The sequence below is a fragment of the Neomonachus schauinslandi genome, chromosome X (assembly GCF_002201575.2).
Source record: "Neomonachus schauinslandi chromosome X, ASM220157v2, whole genome shotgun sequence".
NCBI classification, from domain to species: domain Eukaryota; kingdom Metazoa; phylum Chordata; class Mammalia; order Carnivora; family Phocidae; genus Neomonachus; species Neomonachus schauinslandi.
Genome location: NC_058419.1, coordinates 54456024 through 54475344, shown reverse-complemented (window position 1 = coordinate 54475344; position 19321 = coordinate 54456024). Strand labels below are relative to the sequence as shown.

General features: G+C 37.1%; 1 pseudogene; it reads left to right on the top strand.

Moving 5' to 3' along the window:
* The first annotated feature begins 7411 nt into the window (after positions 1–7411).
* On the top strand, positions 7412–7758 carry LOC110582491 (annotated as a pseudogene).
* The last annotated feature ends 11563 nt before the right edge of the window (positions 7759–19321 follow it).

Below are 19321 nucleotides of genomic sequence, written 5' to 3'. Positions count from 1 at the left end.
TTTACTGAAAGAAGCAAGGCAGAAAATAAAATACAGTATAATTTCATTCATTTAAATTTTTAAAAATACTGGCCAAACAATGGTATATTGCTTAGTGATGTATAAAGTGATAGTGTATTAAAAAGAAACATGGAAATGATCATCAGACAGGATTGTGGATAGTTCATCCATGGTAAAAAAAAGGTGGGGAGGAGGAAAGAGTATACTGGAATAGTTGCAGGGAAGTCCACACATGTGATAGTAAAAGACAGACTCTAGAGCCAAAGTGCATGGTATATACCCCAGCTGTCTGACCTTGGGAAATTTTGCAATTTCTTTTTGCCTCTCAGCCTCCTCATCTGTAAAATAGGGAAAATAATGGTAGTTATCAAACAGAAAGCACCCAGGAAATTCTAAGCACAGAAGAAGCACTCAATAAATGGTGGTTATTGTAAGTATTATTGATTTTAGGCTCCCCATTTACTCAATATTTATTAAGCTCCTACTATGTGCCAGAAACTGCAAGGCATGATTGATGTTTACCCTCAAGAGGGTTATAATATTTCAGAGGAGATGGTCATCTAGACAACAATTTTATTGAAAGCTTATGTGACACTGCATTCTAAATGTTTTATGAAAATAAAATGGACTGTAACTGAATGTACAAAGATTGGTATAAAGATCAAGCCATTAATTTCTCACCAAATGCTCAATTTAATCCAGTTACTGCAAGTGAACAAAGGAAGTTTTGTTATTTTTATTTGTTTTAAAATCTATAATCTACTATCTCATCAATTATTAATAAATCTCTAGACATGGCCAGAATTCAAGATCTGTCTTTCCAATTAAACATCACATTCTCATATATTCATTCAAAATTTATTAACATTCATTACATGTAAAGTTCCAGGATTAACACAAGGATGTAAATCAGTCCTTTTCAAAAAATGACCTCAGCCTAATATGAATACAGACATTTAAAAAATAGACAATACAATCTAATATGCTAAATGTGTAAAAATAGATTAGAATAAGTTATTACAGGAACATTTAGGAGGAAAGAATGGTTGTTCAGTACCCCCAAGAGGTCAGGCAAAGGCTTTCTGTGGAAATGTGATATGTGAACTAAAATTTAGGAGATGAGTAGAATGTAAACAGATGACTGTAATGTAGTGGGGCACAAGGATAATAAGGGCAGTATTAGAATCATGTGGGAAGGTTGTGTGATGCACCATGGCATGTTCTGGAATTTAATGGGGTATGGAAAGACTGGAGAATAGAGTGCAGTGATTGGTGAGCAGTGAAGTTGGGAGATGGAAGCAGGTAGGATGAGGCTAGAGCATGAAAATACCTGTATGCGAAACTAAGATGTTTGACTTTCATTTCAAAGATGATGGGGGAAAAAAAAGAAAAAAAGATACTGAGAAACGATTGAACAAAAAACTTCAAGAAAGAAAGCAAATTGTCTTCCTGACCAACCTCTAGCCAATTGTATCTAATGTCTCCTTTATACCCGATCTAAGCTCCTGCTTTTACCTAACAAAGATGGAACCCAGATCTGGCTTATTTAAGAAACTGACCTTGATGAGTGTTTTATACTATGGCTTAAGTACTTTGCTCTTCCTCAAACTTACACCCATCACTGCTAGAGTGCCAAACTGTAAGCAGTCAGTGAGGAGGGTGAACGAGAGCCATTTAGGGAGTCTTGTGGAGTGTTAAGGACCTAAAAGGGGGGATCTAAAAGAGGATTTACTCTGCTTTTATTGTGGTGGCCAGGGAAGATAAACCTTTTTACCCCACTTCTCCTCCAGGTATATCTAGCAAGTCCTGTCTTGCCTCAGTATCTCCTCTTGCCTCCATGTGTGTATGTGTATAAGGCCAAAGGACCTATGGGAAAGGAAATGCCTGAAGTGACCTTCCCCAGACCTTAGGAACAATGCAATTAGACCTTGTACTTAGAAATGTGTTCACTCAGGACATCTGGGTGGCTCAGTCAGTTAAGCATCTGCCTTTGGCTCAGGTCATGATCCCAGGGTCCTACGATCGAGCCTCGTGTCAGGCTCCTTACTCAGAGGGGGGAGACTGCTTCTCCTTCTGCCTGACACTGCCCCTGCTTGTGCTCTCTCTCTCCAAATAAATAAATAAATAAATAAATAAATAAATAAATAAAATCTTAAAAAAAAAAAGTGCTTACAGCTCACATTCCAGATTCTAAAGTCCAAAGAAGGCATTTGGGACAACAGGATATTTTTAGCTCTTTTGAAGCACTCTTCCCCACCTTGTGTCTCCCAATAAAAAGAAAGTTTAACTGGGTGTTATACACAACTAATGAATCATTGAACACTACATCAAAAACTAACAATGTACTATATGGTGGCTAACAGAACATAATAATAAAAAATAAATTAAATAAAACAAAATTATAATCCAAGAGAAAAAAAAAAGTAAGTCTAAGCTTTTTACTCTCAAACATGGTTCAAAGACTGAATTGTATAGGACAGAAGGGGACTGCCTTTAAAGTGGAAAAAACACTAAACTGGAAGAAGCCAGGATATTTTCCTATGACAGTAAACCAAAAATTATAAAAAAAGAAACTCCAAAAGATGAGAATTCCTCTAGTCTGAACCAAAGAATTATAAAAGCCAAAGGGCTACTTTTGTAACTTGCAGGGAAGGCATTACATTCATCTTTCTATCTGAAGTGAGCAGATATGTATGTGCTATAGGAGTCATGCTGAGGAGCAAGCGAAGGAGATTGAGAAACACCTTTCTCTAGATTCCACCTTAATCAAATAGAATAAAGATATTGTTACATCGACTATATAAATACTGTAAAAGGAATCCAAAAATATAGTTCTTCAACAATATAAAAGGGAACCAGATTCATGCAACTAGACAGAGAAGAGTAACATTAAGGAGAAAAGAGAAATAAAACCTGTGCTCGTAGAGAAACATAGTTAAATAAAAGCTGTTCACAGACAGGGTATTTCCCAACCTTCTAGGGAACAACAGTGCCCTTTGATATATAACCAACTGTGAAGAGACTGGAAAGGATTCAAAAAAAAAGTTAGGTGGACAGAAGCTAGGAACTTGACACACGAGGTTGGAGAGAAATAAAAGAAATGAGAAAGGAAACTGCTAAATTGAACATTATTCTGACAAAAATTGAGCAAAAGAAATGAAAAAGGAAACTGCTAAATTGAACATTATTCTGACAAAAATTGAGCATTGATTTTATGTATTTATTAAAGAGAGAGAGAAAGTGAGCACGAGCAGGGTGAGGTTCAGAGGGAGAGTGAGAGGGACAGGCAGACTCCCCACTGAGCAGGGAGCCAGATTCTGGCTCTATCCCAGGATCCTGAGATCTAAGTCAGATGCTTAACCATCTGAGCCACCCAGGCACCCCAAGCACTGATTTTAAAGTGAGACTTCATAAGTCTGAATTTGCTTTAGATGTGGGTTTTGTGTGTATGTGTGTGTGTGTGTGTGTGTGTGTGATTTATTTCCTTTCTCATCTATTACCTCACCAACATTCTAGCATCATTTTTGCTAAATTAAATAAAAAAATTGTGTCATTAGCAGTGATCATCACCACAAAAAATATATTAATGCATTTGTTTATAAAGTTTTTCTTATACGAAGTATTGCTTACATAAAATATTTTCAGACTCATAATTATCTGCCAGTTTTTCTCTGCCTCCTGCCTTGATTATAGAACAAAATTGTTGCTTTCTGTGAACTACTGCAGAGCAACTAAAATTGAATCATGTAAGACCTCTACCCAATGAAAATTATTTAGATGATATTATTTCAGTGAGGCAGCATCGATGACACTTTGTGTAGCAGAGGACGTAGATATTGAGGTTTTTTTCCAACTAGAAACGTCTGGGACTATTTTAATGAAGAGGTAAATTCCAGAGATTAGAATACTGTTTATATCTTCTTCATTTTTCTCAACAATTAGCTCTGATTCTTTTTAGGGAGGAATCAACCTTTCTGAATCACATACCCTGAGTACATATAACTAGGCTAGTGAATTCTCATTACCTCTATATCTTCCTTCCCCTGAGAGTTCCTTACGAACTTCCCCTGGTGGCTTCTAGGTTTACACTCATTAAAATTGTGATGATTTGCCTAGACGTGTTGAAACTGAAGTTACAGGGTGAGGATCAAAGAAGACTGACAAAGTACATCAACTACTATCATTTATCTGCTAAAATAACAGCAGTAATTAGACCATTAGCTGAACAGTAGTGATAGAATCTGTCCCCCCTCTTGTGGTGGTGGAGTTCTGAGGATGCCATCCCTGTGATAACAAAGTTGGATATTCTACTAATATATAACCAGGATAGGAAGCAGTGGTTAATGAAGGGAGACAGGAAATTTGGAGTAACTTTCTTCCCCTTATCATTTACTATGCTTTGCTACTATGTGTAAACCAGGGTGTGTGCTGGAAGGGGACAAGCAACAAGACACTACCAGTTTTGAGCTTTGTACCAGTTATCTCAAGGTTCTTTCCATGTATTTTCTCACTGAGGGACTTGCAATATCTATCTCGACATCATACTTATCTGTATATTATGAAAAGTCATCTTTGTCAATTGCTGCTTTCCCAAGCCCATCATTACCAGTTGTAAAGGCATTCAACCTATTGCTTCTTCCTTGCTCAGTGCCTGAAGCATTATTGACCTATCCTAGAATTATATTGGAAACCTTTCCTTCAATTTTACTGTTTTTTTTTAAAGATTTTATTTATTTATTTGAGAGAGAGAATGAGGTAGAGAGAGCATGAGAGTGGGGAGGGTCAGAGAGAGAAGCAGACTCCCTGCCGAGCAGGGAGCCCGATGCGGGACTCGATCCCGGGACTCCAGGATCATGACCTGAGCCGAAGGCAGTCGCTCAACCAACCGAGCCACCCAGGCGCCCCCAATTTTACTGTTTTAAACTGCCCAGTATGCAGTATATGTAGGACTACTCCCTGGGCACTTCTGTATCCACTAAATTGCTGCTCTTCCTGCTCTCTACAACAAAGTTGAATATGCTAAACGATTTTCAATTCTTTAGTTAAGGTAGTGAATTAAACTCCATTTCCCTTTTGGGAGCTGATTTCCTGTCCTAAATTTGAGTCAGCTTAGCTTTTGGGTGCCTGAATGCCGTGCTTTTAGTTCTTGTCAGGCCCCTCACTCAAAGGCTAGATTATTTAATTTGCCTTGAGTAACTGGCTGGAGAGATGGTTTTAAATATGTCCACAAATTCTTTGGTCTCCCTCCCTTTAAGAGGTAGAACTTAATTCCCCTTTCCTGAGTGTATGCAGACTTAGAGACTTGCTGCTAATGAATAGAATGATGCAGAAAAGACAGTGTGTGACTTCCGAGACTAGGTCATAAAGGCACTGTGACTTTCCCCTCTTTCCTTGATCACTCAATCTGGGCTGAGCCAGCTGCTGTGTCAGGAGAAAAGGTCCATATGGGAAAGAACTGCCTCTTTTAACAACCATGTGAACGAGGCATTTTTTAATTTGATCCTATTGTCCTAGCTAAGTCTTCAAATGACTACCACCCAGGCTGAATCTTCTTTTTCTTCAATTTTTATTTAAATTCCAGTTACTTAACATACAGTGTAATATAAGCTTCATGTGTAGAATTCAGTGATTCTTCACTTACATACAAATACCCAGGTGCTCATCCCAAAAGGTGCCTCCTTAATCCCCATTAACTATTTAACCCATCCCCATGCCTACCTCCCCACAAGTAACCCTCAGTTTGTTCTCTATAGGTAAGAGTCTGTTTCCTGGATTGCCTCTCTTTTTTCCCCCTATGTCCATCTGTTTTGTTTCTGATATTCCATGTATGGGTGAAATCATATGTTGTTTGTCTTTCTCTGACTGACTTACTTTGCTCAGCATAATACTCTCTAGCTCCATCCATGTCCCTGCAAATGGCAAGATTTCATTCTTTTTTTTTTTTTATGATTTCATTCTTTTTTATGGCTAAGATTCCATTATATATATACCTGTCTTCCTTATCCATTCATCAGTCAATGGACATTTGGACTCTTTCCATGATTTGGATATTATTGATAATAATGCTATAAACATGAGGGTGCATGTGTCCTTTCATATTAGTATTTTTGTTTTCTTTGGGTAAATACCTAGTAGTGCAATTGCTGGATCATAGGGTAGTTCTGGTTTTTTGTTTGTTTGTTTGTTTGTTTTTAAGAGAGAGAGACTGAGAGTGTGTACAGGTGTGAATGAATGGGGAGAGGGGCTGAGGAAGAGGGGGAGAGAATCTTAAGCAGGCTCCATGCTGAGCATGGGGCTTGATCTCACAACACTGAGATCATGACCTGAGCCAAAATCAAGAGTCAGATGCTTAATCTACTGAACCATCCAGGCACCCCAGGGTAGTTCTATTTTTAACCTTTTGAGGAACCTCCATACTATTTCCTGAGTGGCTGCACCAGTTTGCATTCCCACCACTACAGCTTTGTAATATAACTTGAAGTCCAGAATTCTGATGCCTCCAGCTTTGCTTTTCTTTTTCAAGGTTGCTTTGGCTATTTGGGACCTTTTGTGTTCCATACAAATTTTAGGAATGTTTCTTCCACCTCTGTGAAAAATGTTCGTGGTGTTTTGATAAGGATTGTATTAAATGTGTAAATTGTTTTGGGTAGTATAGGCATTTTAACAATATTTGTCCTTCCAATCCATGAGCATGGAACGTTTTTCCATTTCTTTGTGTCATCTTCCAATTTCTTTCATCAGTGTTTTGTAGTTTTCAGAGTACAGATCTTTTACCCCTTTGGTTAGGTTTATTCCTAGGTATCTTATGGTTTTTGGTGGAATTGCAAATGGGATCGATTCCTTGATTTCTTTTTTTGCTGCTTCATTACCAGTGTATAGAAATGCAACAGATTTCTGTATGTTGATTTTGTATCCTGCAAATTTACTGAATTTGTGTATCACTTCTAGCAAGTTTTTGGTGGAGTTTTTGGGTTTTCTACATAGAGTATCATCATCTGCAAAATAGTGAAAGTTTGACTTCTTCATTGCAGATTTGGATGCATTTTATTTCTTTTTGTTGTCTGATTGCTGAAGTTAGGACTTCCAGTACTATGTTAATTAACAGTGGTGAGCCCTCCTGGCCAGGGCCTGTCTGATGGCTCTGCTCAAAGTTTGTGGCTGCCCCTGAACCAGCATTCCTGATGTATGGGTGATACACTGAAGTGCGTCTCAGGGTGAGGGACAGTCATATTTGCTCCTGTGGCCCCAGCCATCAACAACAAAAAGTGTGCAGGAAGTGATGGGGGTGCATAGCAGGGCAGTAGGCTGTGGGTCTGCCTTGTTGCCACCTGGCCTTGCCACTGACTCCACTGCCACCCTCATGAGCGTGGCCCTTCAGAACCCCTGCCAGGGCACCCTACTAATCAGGGAGATGTCTTAGAAACCAAACTTGGCTGTGCACATGTCTTCCCCTCCCTCAGTACTGCTGGGAGCATCCACCCATCATACACCAGTCTGGTGACATCCTCATGGTACTGCTACCTGCTGAGTGACTACAGGCCACCATCTCCAGTGTGCACCCAGGGAACTGGGAACAGCCATGTAACCCAAAGCAAATATGCTGAACTGTTGGCCATTATGGAGGAGTTGGGGAAAGAGATAAGACCCATGTATGTGGGGAGCAAGAGAACCATGGAGAGAGTAAAATGAGGCATTAGTCACACCAAAAGGCTGGTTCCAGAGTGCTTGGTTGAAATAGAACAGAATGCCAGATCCTAGTTGCCTGTTAGTGTGGAAGGTTTTCCATTTCCCACCAAGATGAGAAATTACAGCTCATCTCCCATGTTCAGATGAAACTCTTGTTTTCAAAATGGTAACAGTTTGGTTTCTCCTTTCTGTGTCCCTCCCATGGCTCATGAGGCTCTGAGATTGAAAAATATTTTGTAGTTGATTAGGATTTACATTTTATATAGTTAAGAACTACCGAGGGTTTTGTTTTTGTTTTTGTTGTAAGCATTGATTTAAAAGATGTATGTAAAAGATACCTATCTCACAGGAAAGATACCATTGTCTCCTTTTCATCATTTCTTTTGAATACAGTTATGTTACCCAGATTCTTTTTGCTTTTTGTTCCTTTTCATAAGCTAATACAACAACTCTGTGGGTTGTTTTTAGTGCATACATTTGCCACATGGTGTGGATTCCACTTAATGGAACATCTTTTGTGCTTAAGCATTTTCTTGCATCACTATAAGTGCTTTGGGATCAGTTTAAAAAATGCACAAGTTATAAATACAGAAGAAAGAGCAACCTATAAAACCTAACCTAATAAGAACCCCCAACATTTTCCTACAAAGACTGTATGTGGATTTCAGTTCTGCCTTTCCTGTAAATGGATCCAAACATCTGAAAGAAAATGACTAATCCACAATACCCAAACTATGGAAAGAGCCAAGATGTCCATCGACAGATGAATGGATAAAGAAGATGTGGTGTATATATATACAAGGAATATTATGCAGCCATCAAAAGGAATGAAATCTTGCCATTTGCAATGATGTGGATAGAACTGGAGGGTGTTATGCTGAGAAAAATAAGTCAATCAGAGAAAGACATATATCATATGACCTCACTGATATGAGGAATTCTTAATCTCAGGAAACAAACTGAGGGTTGCTGGAGTGGTGGGGGGTGGGAGGGATGGGGTGGCTGGGTGATAGACATTGGGGAGGGTATGTGCTATGGTGAGCATTGTGAATTGTGCAAGACTGTTGAATCACAGACCTGTACCTCTGAAACAAATAATACATTATATGTTTAAAAAAAAAAGAAGAAGAAGATAGCAGGAGGGGAAGAATGAAGGGGGGGGAATCCGAGGGGGAGATGAACCATGAGGGACAATGGACTCTGAAAAACAACCTGAGGGTTGGAGAGGGGAGGGTGGTGGGAGGATGGGTTAGCCTGGTGATGGGTATTAAAGAGGGCATGTTCTGCATGGAGCACTGGGTGTTATATGCAAACAATGAATCATGGAACACTACTTCAAAAACTAATGATGTGATGTATGGTGATTAACATAACATAATAAAAAAAAATTTGCACTTTCCTAAAAAAAAAAAAAAAGAAAATGACTACCGTTTGCATCTTTTTATATATTTATTACTTGATCTAATAAAGCTTATTTTCATTAAAAAAAGGTGTTGAGAGTAGACATCCTTGTCTTGTTCCTGACAGTAGAGGAAAAGCTTTCAGTATTTCTCCATTAAGGATAATATTAGCTGTGGGTTTTTCTTATTTGTCCTTTATGAATGTTGAGCTATGTTCCCTCTATCCCTACTTTGTCAAGAGTTTTTATCAAGAATGGATGTTGTACTTTGTCAAGTGATTTTTCTGCATTCATTGAGATGATCATATGGCTTTTATCTTTTCGTTTATAAATGTGGTGTATCACATTGTTTGATTTGTGAATGTTGAACCACCCTTGCAACCCAGGAATAAATCCCACTTGATCATGGTGAATGATTCATTCAATGTACTGTTGGATTATATTTGCTAGTATTTGTTGAAAATTTTTGCATCCATGTTCATCAGGGATATTGTCCTACAATTCTGTTTTTTAGTGGAGTCTCGGTCTGGTTTTGAAATCAAGTTAATGTTGCCCTCATAGAAAGAGTATGGACATTTTCCTTCCATTTCTATTTTTCGGAACAGTTTGAGAGAATAAGTATTAACTTTTCTTTAAATGTTTGGTGGAATTCCCCTGCAAAGCTGTCTGACACTGGACTTATGTTTTGTTGGGAGATTTTTGATTACTAATTCAATTTCTTTGCTGGTTATTGGTCTGTTCAAATTTTTTTATTTCTTCCTGTTTTAGCTTCAGTATATATGTCTCTGGAAATTTATCCATTTCTTCCAGATTGTCCAATTTGTTGGCATATAATTTTTCATAATATTCTCTTATAATTGTGTATCTGTGGTGCTGATTGTTATTTCTCCTCTCTCATTTGTGATTTTATTTATGTGGGTCCTTTCTCTTTATTTTTTTGATAAGTCTGGCTAGGGGTTTATAAGTTTTATTGATTATTTCAAAGAACGAGCTCTTGATTTCATTGATCTATTCTGCTGTTTTTTTTTTTAATTTGTTTGTTTTTATATCATGTATTTCTTCTCTAATCTTTATTATTTCGCTTCTTCTGCTGGCTTTAGGCTTCATTTGTTCTTTTTCTAGCTCCTTTATTTGTAAAGATAAGCTGTATATTTGAGATTTTTCCTGCTTCTTGAGATAGGCCTGTATTGGTATATACTTCCCTCATATGACTACTTTTGCTGCATCCCAAAGGTTTTGGACCATCGTGTTTTCATTTTGTTTCCATGTATTTTTTTTTTTCTTAATTTCCTGGTTAACCCATTCATCTTTGTAAGATGTTCTTTAACCGCCATGTAATCGTGGTCTTCCCAAATTTTTTTGTTGTTGTTGACTTCAAGTTTCATAGTGTTGTGGACAGAAAAGCTGTATGGTACAATCTAAATCTTTCTGTACTTCCTGAGGCCTGATTTGTGACCTAGTATGTGATCTATTCTGGAGAATATCACATGTGCACTTGAATGTGTATTCTGATGCTTTAGAAGGCATTTTTCTGAATGTATCTTTTAAGTCCATCTGCTCCAGTGTTTCCTTGTTGATTTTCTGCTTAGATGATCTATTCATTGATGTAAGTGGGATGTTTATGTCCTCTACTATTATTGTATTATGATCAATGAATTCCTTTATGTTTGTTATAAGTTGTTTTATATATTTGGGTGCTCCCAAGTTGGGAACATAAATATTTACAATTATTAGATCTTCTTGGATAGTCCCTTTTATTATGATATAAGGACCTTCCTCATCTTTTGTTACAGTCTTTGCTTTAAAATCTAGTTTGTCTTATAGAAGTATTGCTATTCCAGCTTTCTTTTGATATCCATTTGCATGACAGATGGTTCTCCATCCCCTCACTTTCCATCTTCAGATATCTTTAGGTCTAAAATGAGACTCTTGTAGGCAGCATATCAATGGGTCTTATTTTTTATCCATTCTGACACCCTATGTCCTTTGATTAGAGTGGTTAGTCCATTTACATTTAGACTGATTATTGATAGATATGTACTTAGTGCCATTGTGTTATTTGTTTTGTCATTGTTTCTGGAGATTTTCTCTGCTTTTGTCCCTTTTGTTCTTTCTTTCCTACTCAAAGAGTCCTCTTTAATTTTTCTTACAGGGCTGATTTAGTGGACACAGACTCCTTTAGTTTTTGTTTTTCTGGAAAGCTCTTTATCTCTCCTTCTATTCTGAATGATACTCTTGCTGGATAGTATTCTTGGCTCCATATTTTTCCCATTCAGCACATTGAATATATCATGCCACTTTCTTCTGGGTTGCCAGGTTTCTCTGGGGAGATCTTCAGCTAGGTTTATGGGTCTTCCCTTGTAAGTTAATGACATCTTTTGTCTTGCTGCTTTTAGGATTTTACTTTATTACTATATGTCAAAATTTTAACTACAATATGTCTTCGTGTTGGCCTGCTTTTATTGATTTGATGGAAGTTCTCTGTGCCTCCTGGATCTGGATTTCTGTTTCCTTCCCCAGACTAGGGATATTTTCAGCTATTATTTCCTTATATAAACCTTATGCCTTATTTTCTCTCTCTTCTTCTGGGGCTCCTTTGATACAAATATTATTACATTTGATGGAGTCACTGAGTTCCCTACATCTATTCTCATGATCTGTAACACTCTTTTCTCTCTTTTGTCCAGCTTCATTATTGAAATCCAATAATGGATTCTGTCTTTTATATCATTTATTCATTCTTCTGCTTCTTCCAACCTTGTGGTCATTACATCAAATCAGTTTCAAGTCTCAGTTATCGTATTTTTCATTTCTGTTTTATTTAACTCCTTTATCTCTATGGTAAGGGTCTCCCAGATGTCTTCCATGCTTTTCTCAAGCCCAGTGAACATCCTTATGACTGTTGTTTTAAATTCTCCATCAGGCATGTTACTTATATTTGTTTCAATTAGATCTCTTGTTGTGACCTTTTCTTATTGTTTCATTTGGGATGAATTCCTCCATCTTGGCATGGTCTTTGTCTTCTCCAGGACCTTTGCCTAGGTCTCTCTTGTGTATTAGAAAAGCCTGTTATGTTTCCTGCTTCTGAGAGTAACGGCTTTATCAAGCTTATAAGCTTGATATTTATTACATAGCTTAAGCTATGTAGTAAATCTATAGTCTAATGAAAGTGACATACAGTCAATTAATTTTAACACAATATTCTATATAGAAGTAAGCATAAAGTTTTAGGAGAGCACAGCAGAGAGAGGGATCAAGCACCAAGGAGGCTCTTAGGCTGTTGCAACTAACCTCTCAGTTTGTCCTGAGCTTAATGAACTTGATTACTCGGCATTCAACTGATGCAAACTATCATTTCTAATGTTTTCATCCTCTCAATCCATACTCACCTATCCTTTGATTTCTTCTTATAACACAGCTGATGATTTTTGACAAAATGATCTCATTCTTTTTAAACCATTCTTACACAAGAAATTTTTGGAAAATTTCAACAATAGACACATTTAAATTTCTACCACCTCCATAACACCAGTACAAAGCAAATACATGTAATCAACTTCTATCATATAGCATCAAAATCCTTATGGTATTTCTGGGGGATTGAGGGTAGGCAAAATGGGTGAAGGTATTTCTAAGTGGTCAGTAAAAAGTTGGCTTACATTGTTAATAATATTACTCTGAGTTTATGACAATTACTAGAGTCAACATGTTGACCTTTTTTACCAGGTGGTATTGCTAAATAATGGAGTAAAATTCTCATAAAATACTATGTTTAGCTTTAAATATACTAACATTTTTGTGTGTACAGAATATAATTGTCAAACTAAGTGAAGAAATGTCACTAAAAATATCTTTGAGAGGTTAAAGTTTTCATGTTGCCTCTTTTCTTATTCCTTTTATTTTTTCTACAGACTGGCAAGGATCCACAGATTTAGGCTAAGGTGTCATTGAGGAATAAGTTTCATATGGTGTTACCTCTTCTAAAGATTTTAACGGAGGGGCTCCTGGGTGGCTCAGTCATTAAGTGTCTGCCTTCGGCTCAGGTCATGATCCCAGGGTCCTGGGATCGAGCCCCGCATCGGGCTCCCTGCTCCGCAGGAGGCCTGCTTCTCCCTCTCCCACTCCCCCTGCTTGTATTCCCTCTCTCGCTGTCTCTCTCTCTGTCAAATAAATAAAAATTAAATAAATAAATAAATAATTAAATTATGGTAATGGCATGTTTCTATATAATCTGTATATACATGTAATTAAAGACCCTAGATATAGATGTGTATAATGTAGGAAGTAAATTATATATAACAGAATGTTAATCTGTTTTATATATAATATACAAAATATAACAAATATAAGTATATTCATAATTATATTTTATAAGTAATTTATATTCATAGTATATGAATATATGAATATCATATATATATAGTATATATGATATATATAAAGCAAATTACCCATATAACTTATCTCAGTGAAAACAGAACATATCAAGTGACATAGCTAGATATTTTGTCTATGTATACTGTAAAAATTTATAATAGGGTTTCCAATTATTTTTTCCTCCTTTCCTATAAGAAGATTGTAAATCCTCACTCAGTATCATGTGATTTGCAGCACTCTCTATGGGAGGAATATATTTTTTTACCCTACTGCCCCTAACCACAGGTCTTGCTTTGGCCAAAAGAATGTGAACAAATTTGAACTGTACTATTCTGAGAAGCAGCTTTAAGAGCTACTGAGAATTCTAACTATGCTTTCCTTCTGCCTTGAGAACAACATAAGTATGGACTATTTCTTTAGCTTCAGCCCTGAATGAACAATCATATGAAGTAGAGTCACAGGGAACTCAGAGATGACATATAAGTAAGTCTGAAGTCAACATTTTGTTTTGTAGGTCACTGAAATTTGAAGCTCATTTATTACTACCAAAAATTTAACACACACCAAAATGTGTCTTCCTGTTTTCAAATAAATACAAATAATATTAAAAAAAAATAGAAGGCACTTGGGTGGCTCAGTTGGTTAAGTGGATGCCTTTGGGTCAGGTCATGTCCCAGTGTCCTGGGATCGAGCACCACATCGGGCTCCCTCCTCAGTGGAGAGCCTGTTTCTCCCTCTCCCTCTGCCTGCCTCTGCCTACTTGTGCTCTCTCTATCTCTTTTAAATAAATAAGTAAAAAAATCTTTAAAAAAAATAGCAGACACATAGAAGAGAACAAGAGTCATTACCAAAAAAGATGCTACTGAACAATTACAGAATCACTGGGGCACAGAGATTGTTGTTGCTATTACTCTATGCAGTCAGGAACTTCCCTATATGAGTGATACCTCAACTGCTAGTTTAAGTACCAATGGACACATAAGGACTTCTGTCCAAACCCCTGCACTAAGAGACTTGACCAAACTTTAAAGAGGCTTCTAGAAGCTTGAGGTTGTGTTCCTGAGATGACCCAACCCTCTTTTGAGTTCCTGTCTGGAAAAACTAAAGGCTGTCAGAAGAATTTGTTCTAGTCAGCACCTAATGATTAGTCTCAGACTTCCCCTTTCTTAGAGCATTCATTACAAAGGGTTTACAATTGTAAATCCTTCCTTTGTCCCTTGAGAGGCACATGTATCTCCTGTGACTCAGGAGTGTCTTTCTTAAGGAAAAAGCTATTCTCCTGAAATGTAATCACTGCCAAGGATAGGGCCTCAGGCTCCTAGTCTCTATGGGAAGACAGAACACTAATTTAGATCATTGCCAGTTAGCAGGCACAGGTGGCCTAATCCCATTGACATTGACCAATCCTTTATAATTTTTCCCTTTTCTGACTCTAGTCAAGCTCTGATCCTTTGGTCCTCATTCTCTCTTTAAAGCACCCAGTCTCCCTTGTGCTAATAACATTAGATTTCAGTGTTTTCCTCTACTGTCAAAAGTTACTAAATAAAATTTGTTTTCACCACTCTAACTAATGGCTGGTTTTATTTGTTTGACAGAGTGCACTGGTAATTACTTTAAGGGGCAAGTTGTTACTATCTTACAAAAAAGCATGCATCACAACATGTATATTTTTATAGGATTCTATCTACCATATACTACTACTAATAATAATAATAATAAATAGCATTTACTATATTTACATTTACTGTAAAATTTTGAAACTTTACATTTATTCACTTTTTTTTTCAGGACTTATTCAGGTGTTAATGATGCAGAGGCCCTAAGTCATTATCTGTGAGATTCTCTTGGCCTTTTCATACTTGCAAGATTGTCGCTCCAACTACAAACATGAAATCCTTACATGTCAGCCTTTGAAGCAGGGAAGGAAAGAGAAAAGTGCACAAAGGGAGGTTTCTTCACATATCTTTCTTTTTAAACTAGAAAGCGAGCAAAATATTTCCCATACAATTGGAAACAAGGTTCTTTTATACCACATTGGTTAGAACTGGATCACAGTCCCATATCTAGGCCAGGGACTGGGTCTACCTTCCTTAGAAAATGTGAATTCACTCAAATCATACATTTCAGTGTTTCCTCCAAAATCAGTAAATAAATCTATTGAGAGATGGTAGCAAAGATCAGTTGTTTTAGAGTCCTGGAAGATCAGACATCTTAAGAGTGATGGTTGAAATGTAAAAAAAAAAAAAAAAAGAAGAAGTTAACATAGCCGGTATGAGACTCTGATCCTCAGAAAGTCTGCTTACAAGGTTGACCCATGGCTGGCATCTGGGAACCTAAATCGTAAAGAGTTCCTTACAAAAATAAAACTTACCCTAAATGAAAAGGGCAATTCACTATGCCTAGACATTTTGTACAGTCAAGGTGGTTTATGCTACACTTGTTTTCTTTCTGGGAGTCTGCAATTTTGGTACTTACTAGGCAGAATGTCCTTATGTGTCCAGGCATCAATAAAAACCTTGATTAATGAGTCTATAATTAACTTTCTTGGTAGATGACAATTCATATGTGTTGTAAAATTTTGATACTAGAAGAATTATGTACATCCTGTATGACTCTACTGGGAGAGGACTTTTGGAAACTTGACCTGGTATTCTCTGGAACTTTTCCCATGCAACTTTTCCCTATGTTAACTATTCTTTGTATCACTTCACTATAATAAATCTTATCTGTGAGTACTGCATGCTGAGTCCTATGAGTCCATCTAGTAACTCATCAGAATTAGAGGTGGATTTGGGTAGCTCTAACTGAAATATTAATACAAAATATTGTATTAAAATTAAAAAAAACATGAGTTGAATCCTGAGGGTATCTAGTCCAGTGAATTCCAAGAGGTGGGTGGATGGAAACTTTCAACTATACATTGCTGTTTGTTGAATTTATTGAATTTAAGATGTCTGTGCTCTTAGTGATGTTGTCCACTGTCATGGTTACCTCTCATATAAGGGCATGCATGACCTAAGTATTTCACCAGATTTCATAAGTGGTCTGGAGAGTGGCTCATTCAAAAATAAATCTGACCTGTGCATGATATCTTTTTTTGAGGGGAAGGGAGGGACAGAGGGAGAGGAAGAGAGAGAATCTTAAGCAGGCTCCAAGTCCAGCACAGAGACTGATGCAGGGCTCTATCTCACAACCCTGAGATCATGACCTTAGCCAAAATCAAGAGTCAGATGTTTAATCAAATAAGCCACCCAGGTAGCACCCCCTCATGCATGATATCTTGTGGTGATGAGTCATTTGAGACATATATCAAGTTGTCAGACTGTATCTCACAGGGCTTGTTCAGATACTGGGAGTAAAGACCATCTACAAGGAAACATAACCAGAGTCCTGACAGATCTGAGTAGTCAAGATTTAGTTGTTGGCAATAAGTCAGGCAGGAGGGAGAAAGATTGGAAATGTTAGTGTAAAGAGTTGCATCCATATACTGAAAATATTATGAACTGAATTGTATTGCCCTGTGTGAACCACACTGAAGCCATCTTGGACAAATCTGCCATGATGATTGTTCTGTGACCTGAAAACTTCTTAAGCACAGCTCCCTCTCCTCCCACATTCTTTCCCTTTACTTAATTACACTCTTAAGTACATCTTTAGGGCATAACATCCTTGATCTGCCTTAGAGATATGACCATGACACACACCTATTCTGGAATATTCTCCTCTTGGGTGGCCCCCATAATGTACTCCTAGCCTCTAGGGCTATAAAAGCAGGTCTTAAAGGTGGTGGGATTGGGGAGATCTTCTTGGTTTGTGAGTGCCCAAGACATGCTTCTGTCTGTAAGTCCCCTTAAGAAACCATTTCTCATCAAGCTGGGCTTCCCAGACTTCGTTTTCAATATTATGGCTCCTTCAGCCTTTGGAGGTATTTTTGCATATACCTCCCTTTCATAGAACAGGCCGAAAATTAGGTTGTAGCCCAATGTAACTGTATTTGGAGAAAGGGACTTTAGAGAGATGATTAAGGTTAAATGAGGCCATAAGTGTGAAACTATCCAATAAGAAGATCTAATCCAATAAGACTGGTAGCCTTACCAGAAGAGGAAGAGATACCAAGAGTATATGCACACAGAGGAAAAGGCCATGTGAGGACACAGAGAGAAGAGACCCCTCTGTAAGCCAAGGATACAAGTATAACCAAATACCAATCCTACCAGCACCCTGATCTTAGGATTCTAACCTCCATAGCTGTGAGAAAATTATTTTTTGTTATTTAAGTCACCCAGTCGTTAGGATTTTGTTATGGCAGGTCTAGATAACATGGAATGGAAATAAAATAATTGATAGCTTTGGCAAAAATTATCAATTTGTATTCAGCCAAGAATACTTTATCCAGCAAGGTTGTCATTCAGAATAGAAGGAGAGATAAAGACCTTCTAGGACAAACAGAAACTAAAAGAATTTGTGATCACTAAGCCAGCCCTGAGAGAAATATTAAAGGGGATCCTTTAGGCAAAAAGATAGCCCAAAAGTAAAAAAGACCACAAAGGAACAGAGACAATATACAGTAATAGTGACTTTACAGGTAATACAATGGCACTAACTTCATATTTTTCAATAATTACTCTGAATGAAAATGGACTAAATGCTCCAATCAAGACACAGGGTATCAGATTGAGAGGGTGGAGAAACATTTATAATGTTAATGGACATCAAAAGAAAACTGAGGTAACAATCCTTATACCAGACAAATTAGATTTTAAACCAAAGATGGTAATAAGAGTTGAAGAAGGACACTATATCATAATTAAAGAGACTATCTAACAAGAAGCTCTAATAATTGTAAATATTTATGCCCCTAACATGGGATCATCAAATTATATAAGCCAATTATAACAAAATTAAAGACACTCATTGATAATAATACAGTAATAGTAGGGAACATTAACACCCCACTCACAGCAATGGGCAGATCATCTAAGCAGAAGATCAACATGAAAACAAGGGCTTTGAGTGACACACTGGACCAGATGGGCTTTACAGATATATTCAGAACATTTGATCCTAAAGCAACAGAATACACATTATTCTCAAGTTCACATGGAATATTCTCCAGAATAAATCACATACTGGGCCAGAAATCAGGTCTCAAACAGAAGGAAAAGAATGGGATTATTCTCTGCATATTTTCAGACCACAATGATTTAAAATGTAAACTCCATCACAAAAGGAAACTTGGAAGGAACACAAGTACATGAAGGATAAAGAGCATCCTACTAAAGAATGAATGGGTCAACCAGGAAAAGAAGAATTTAAAAAAATTCATAGAAGCAAATGAAAATGAAAACATGACAGTTTAGAACCTTTAAGATGCAGCAAAGGTGATCCTAAGAGGGAAGTATATACCAATACAGTCATTCCTCAAGACATAAGAGTCTCAAATGCACAACCTAACTTCACACCTAATGAAGCTGGAAAAAAAAAATAGCAAATAAAGCCTAAGCCCAGCAGGATAAGAGAAAAAATAAAGATTAAAGCAGAAATCAATGAAATAGAAACCAAAAGAACAATAGAACATATCAACAAAACTAGGAGCTGTTTCTTTGAAAGAATTAATATGATCAATAAACCCCTAGCGAGACTCATCAAAAATAAAACAGAAAGGACCCAAATAAATGAAATCACTAATAAAGGAGGAGAGATCACAACCAACAACAAAGAAATACAATTATAAGAACATATTACAAGCAACTATATGCCAACAAATTAGGAAATCTGGAAGAAATGGATGCATTCCTCGAAACATATAAACTCCCAAAACTAAAACAGGAAGAAATAGAAAACCTAACAGACTCAAAA